The sequence below is a fragment of the Rhinolophus sinicus genome, chromosome 2 (assembly GCF_057876585.1).
Source record: "Rhinolophus sinicus isolate RSI-liver-muscle chromosome 2, RSI-T2T, whole genome shotgun sequence".
NCBI classification, from domain to species: Eukaryota; Metazoa; Chordata; class Mammalia; order Chiroptera; family Rhinolophidae; genus Rhinolophus; species Rhinolophus sinicus.
The window spans coordinates 1,721,286-1,726,698 of record NC_142502.1 but is presented as its reverse complement, the minus strand read 5'-3'; the positions used below and the strand labels follow the sequence as shown (position 1 = coordinate 1,726,698).

The 5,413-nt window shown below is 50.9% G+C and overlaps 1 long non-coding RNA gene across 1 annotated transcript; it reads right to left on the bottom strand.

The window, feature by feature from the left end:
- Positions 1-2,158: 2,158 nt before the first annotated feature.
- LOC141571742 (uncharacterized) lies at positions 2,159-4,712 on the bottom strand. Its single transcript, XR_012496833.2, has 2 exons — positions 4,246-4,712; positions 2,159-4,152 (listed from the first exon to the last, which is right to left on the bottom strand). It is a non-coding gene; the product is annotated as an uncharacterized LOC141571742 (long non-coding RNA).
- Between the last annotated feature and the right edge of the window lie 701 nt (positions 4,713-5,413).

The window sequence follows — 5,413 nt, the reverse complement described above, 5'->3', positions numbered from 1 at the left end:
CTCCCCTTTCCCACTGGAAGGCACGTGTTCAAGGTGGCAGCCCATCATCCTGGTTCCTAAAGGAGTGGAGTTACCTGTGATTCTGGAACACTCACCTAGGACTGCTAATTGAGGTGCACGTATGTTTGTTGTGTTGTTATTTAAGCCCTAACAGTGTTGGATGCTTGGGCTACAGCAATTTATCCGCTTACCTCAGATAGAGAGAAAAACTCAGACCATGAACCACACGACCTTTCCCTTAATCCAAGCGAAATGCAACAGAGACTTAACATGTCACAGGGGGGGAAGGAGCCCTCACAAACACCCTATTTCTAACCATGTGTCTCCAACCACACACTTACAGTGTCCCTGAGCAGACTTTCTTCTTCCATCCTCTACTAGACGGCCGTTTCTTGGCAGACCCAGCCCTGCCCAGAAGAGCTGGCCAATTCTTCTGACTCCTGCCTCCGCCTGTGAGCACAGCACCTGCGACAACACTCTCGTGTTCCAGGGTGACAAAGAGCCAAGTGCACTGTCTAAAATGTCTAGAAGTTGCGAGTATAACAGGGAACCTAAAAACCCAATGGATGTATTAAATAACAGATTAGATGAAAGTGAATTAGTGCTCTGGAAGATAGATCTGAGAAAACTATCAAGAATGTACACAGAGTTAAAGAGAGAGAAAAAGGAAAGGCTAAGAGACATGGAAGATAGAACCAAGGGGTCCAATACGTGTACACTGCACATTCCAAAAGGAGCTGGGAGGAAAATGGGGGAGAGGGACTTAATTAAGAGTTAATGGCTGAGAATGGTCCAAAATTAAAGAAAGCCGTGTGTATTCAGATTGAAGAAACCTATCAAATACCAAACCACACATATGAAAATGGAATCACACCCAGACACGTCCGGGAAAAACTCCTGTCCCATGTGTGTTTCCTTTACACCCACATGACTACCACACTCACACTTCTGACACCAGATGTGTGGGGCTTCCCCCACCGAGCAATTCTGCACCACCAGCTGGCTGTCCTACAAGTTAACTCAATCCTGACACTATCTACCTGGAGAGAGCGTCAGACCCCATGGCTAAGGGCTCAGTCCCACAAGACTGCCCCTCCCCCCAAAAAAACACACACAGTATGAAACTAGACCAACAACGAGTAGCATAGGTCAAGGGAGTGAAATGCTCAAGTGTCCCCACATCTGTATTCTTCGGGGGAGGGTATGGATGTGGGTCATTTTAGGTCTTGTTAAGTGGAACAAGCTTGCTAAAATGTTTAGAGTAAACACTCAAAGAATAAATACAGAATGTCTAACTTCTAACCTCTGGAAGAAAACTTGATTATTTCAATAAAAGACAGAAAACTTAATCTAAAAAAGGCAAGGAAAATCACAGCAAATAGAAATACCAATGGAGATGGCAGCAGTAGGTTCAAATATATGAGCAATGCCATAAACACACAGAGTAAACGCACCTGTGAGATGAGACAGCAGAGTCTAAATCCGGTTCTCAAACTGTCACAGAGGAATCATAGAAATGATTCCTTCTGGGTTTCGTCGCACACCCGCTGGTGGCAGGTCCAGTTTGAAACCCAGGTGCCCCAGAGTTGCTCATTCAGACGGCCCAAAGGCCACACTTCAAGAAACTGCCAAAAACATGAAAGAAAAGAAATAGTCTCTGTCCTTCAATTTGCAAGGTCCTTCAATTTCCATTTGTCACAATGGAATTCGTGTTTCATATAGTTATACAGAGCAGTGTTCCTGAGATCACTGTCCCCTCCCCTCGGGAGCTGTGACTGCTTCAGCCTCATGGGGACAGAAGCCAGGCCCACAGGCTGCTGCCCTAGACCCAGCGGATGAAGCCTTTCACTTCTCAGGAAGCCCCCACTGAACTCTACCACCCCTCCTGCTCTCGGATGGGCTTGGACAGGACACACCACTCCTGCCATGTGTCCAAAGAAATGGTCACAAAACTTCACGATGATTTATGTACAAGAATGCTCACCACAGCACCTTTTATAAGAAAGTTGGGAAATGCCCAATGTCCATCCACAAGGGTCTGGGTAATAAATACGGTGGGGCCCTCTCAGGCAGCCAGGAGAAAGTGGAGCAGATCAGTAGTCACTGACATGGGAGGACAGCTGAGTCAGTCATTAAGAAAAGGTGACAGAGTCATATGCATAACATAAGCCCATTTTTATGAGAACTAATTCATGCTCTCTGTTCCAGTTTAGGCCCAGAAACAAAACCACAGGAAGGGTGTTTGCCTGGGGCTGTTTGTGGTTCTTTGAATGGAATGTAGGCAGGGCTGGATATTAGGGGGTTTTGTTTTCCAATCTTTTCCCACTTGTCCATTGTTTCATTTTTTTCCCTAGACTGCATGTATTGTACAGATGGGGGAAAGAACAATAAGGAGAGGTGTTCCCTTTAATGTAAAGTTGTCTTTCTGTGAGTTCTTAAGTTGCTGTCCTTTGCAGCAAGAAACGAGGTACCCGGACACCTCAGGCCCCAGCAGGTCTGTTTATCTGCCAGAATCACCAGGATTCCCGCTGCTGTTACACAAGAACAGAGCCAAGCACTCCTTTTTCTGCTCCTTCTGTCTTGGGGGAGGAGGGAGTGTGGCTGTAAAAGGATGCTTTTTGTGTTGGGAAAGGGCTGGTTTTGAAAAGACCCTACAGAGTATTTTTATCCGTATACTACAACTCAGTAGGCCAAAGCTAATGTCACATACGGTTGGAGTTACAGACATGTGACTTTCACTGTGATAGAGAAAACGAATGAGATCATTTAAACGGCGTCTTCACAACCTTCACGATCCTCACCCGACGTCTATGGACAGATGTTTGTGCGATGAATGAGCGACAGGAGGACAGTCAGCATTTCTATCAAATCGGCGTCAGGGGCTGGTGACCCTGGTGACCCTGACACTCGCTGAGGCCGTGTCACCGGGTAGCCCTGGTCCCTTTGCTGCCAGCTGTCCTTCAGGAATAACGTGTGGGGCTGGGGGAGCGTCTGTTCTGAGCAGCAGCCTGAGCATCAAGGCCGTACTCCTGCTATGCAGGTCCTCCACCGTCATCGTCTTCTTATTTTTTAGGATTTTCAACACAGCCATTAGTTTCCGGCGGTCCAGGCAATGGCACCCAGGAGCCTGCGATGCCACAGGCCGTCCTACGGGATTCCTGACGCAGGCCCTCCCTGACTCTGCCCTGTCGCAGGGAACTGCAAGCAGGGACAGTCATTACGGGGGACGAGGGCACTCACAATGTCTCCACGCCTACTGCACTACCGGACGAGAATGACCATGTCCCCTCTTTTCCAGATGATGAAGTTGAGACCGTGCGCATACAAGGCTCCCAAGGACACGCGGCCAGTGCTTCCACGGGGACGGGGGACGGACTGTGGACCCGGCCGTCCACTTCCGGTGATTGGTGCTTCACCCTCAGTGCCCTCGCATCTGGAGGAGACCCGTTCAAACACACCTGAGCTGTGGGACAGTCACCAACGGCCCAATCGGATCCTCTCAGGACTGCGACCTAACACAGGCCTGGACACGCTGGGCAGCGGCAAGAGACAAAGAGGAAGTGGTGGGCACGGCGTGGGAGAAAGGAGAGGAAGCGAGAGGGGGAAGTGGGGGCACAGGCCACCGTCTCGGGTGCCCACAGGGACTGTGCTCGGGAAACGGCAGGGGCAGGCCTGGTGCTGTGGAGGCCGCCTGCCTAGCATCCTGTCTCCAGCTACAGAGGCGCCAGGTGACTGAGGTGGCCCCCTACCCAGGTCCTGGACATCAGCAGGCAGGAGAGAACTCACCTGTGTGCTGGGAACCTGATGGCACCGGCTGCATTGTCACGGCCATGCGGGGGCCCCGCGTGTGGGGTCAGGGCTGCCCCTCCCCAGCAGGCTGCCCCTCTGCTCTGGGGTCCAGCACACAGAGGGCGGCTGGCGGATCCACGTGGACCCTGCTTTGCAGAACTCACGCTTTTACAAGCAACCCCAGGTCCAGAGGTGGGGAGACTGCAGGAGGCCCCAACTCCAACTTCACCGAAGCTGTGGGGTTACGAGGCAGGTCCCCTGTTCATGGCACTGAGCCTTCTGTCTCCGTTTGGTGTCCTCTTCAGAGCACAGAGAGGGGAGGCTGAGCAATTTGTCCCCATCTCCACTCAGGGCCGCTTCTCCCTGTGCACAGAACCAGTCTGTTCCGGCTGACCGCCCCCCCCCCCCCCCATCATCCCACCCCTGGGCTTCCTTTCCCAGCGGCAGGGGACACACCTGGTCAGCCAGCCGGCCTGGCTGGGGCTCCAGCCTTGTGAATGACAAACACCCAAAGGCTTTGGTAAACATGCACTCTGGGCTCAAGGCAGGTGCTAGCTGCGGTGGGGACAGCCACCACAGTAAAGGCAGGCCTTCCACTCCCTGGGTGGCTGCGGCAGGGTGCTCTCTCTGTCTCTGTCTCTCTCTCTCCCCATCCCTTCCTCCTTCCCTCCCCACCCCCTTCTGCAGTGGGTGTGAAGGGAGACACTGCTCCCAGCTTCTGGTACCAGGAGAACCAGCCTTAGGAGCAGGGCCGTGGTGACCTTGGAAATGCTCTGATTCATCCATCCACAGTCCACGCCTGCCACACTTCCCGTTTCCTGGTGTGTGAGCTAGTGCATTTCCTTTTTTCTTTCAAAACCAGTTTGAGTCAGAGTTTCTGTTTCTTGTAGCTGAAAGCACCACCTATTTCCTTTATGGGTAAAATCCATTTATCCACAGTCCTAGAACCATAAAATCAAGGACGCTATGAGAAAGGGATCCAGCGCCCCGACCTTCCCCTGACCTTCCCCCCAGAGGAAACCCCGGGGAGACCGGGCTCCCACTCCCCAGTGCTGGCCAGCCCTGGATAGAAATCCAGCGGCATCTGCTTAAACCCCAGTGCTTTTGTTTGAAAATGTCTTTCTTAAGAACATTAGAACACTGCATGTTACTTCTTAGGCCTATTAAAATATTCAGTCTGACTTTGTCTCCGTGGGTATTGAGGTTAGGATGTGTGAATAGCAATCCAGACACGTCTTACCCAAAATGGGGCATGGTAACAGTCAAATAGTATAAGCACTTAGCAGGGGGAAAATACAGGCAAAAAAATACAAATGCAGGCTCTCGTGGATTCCTGCCACACAGCCTTACATGTCGGGGGTGATGGAGCAGCAATGAAAAGTCTTCAGGAGGAGAAAGCGACATCCTCAGACCCCAACGCCAGTCAAATCTGGATATCTGTGTAAAGACAGGCTTGTATATTTCAATGATATTCTTGTCTTTTGATCCAAAAAGGGCATTTAGTTAAAAGCAACAGGACTCATGTCAGCTCCACAAGAACTTACAAAGTATATACTTTCCTGGAAAAACTTAACTTGGAAACACCCAACCGAGATAAAAAGCAAAAAGTAGCTCAAGAATGTGA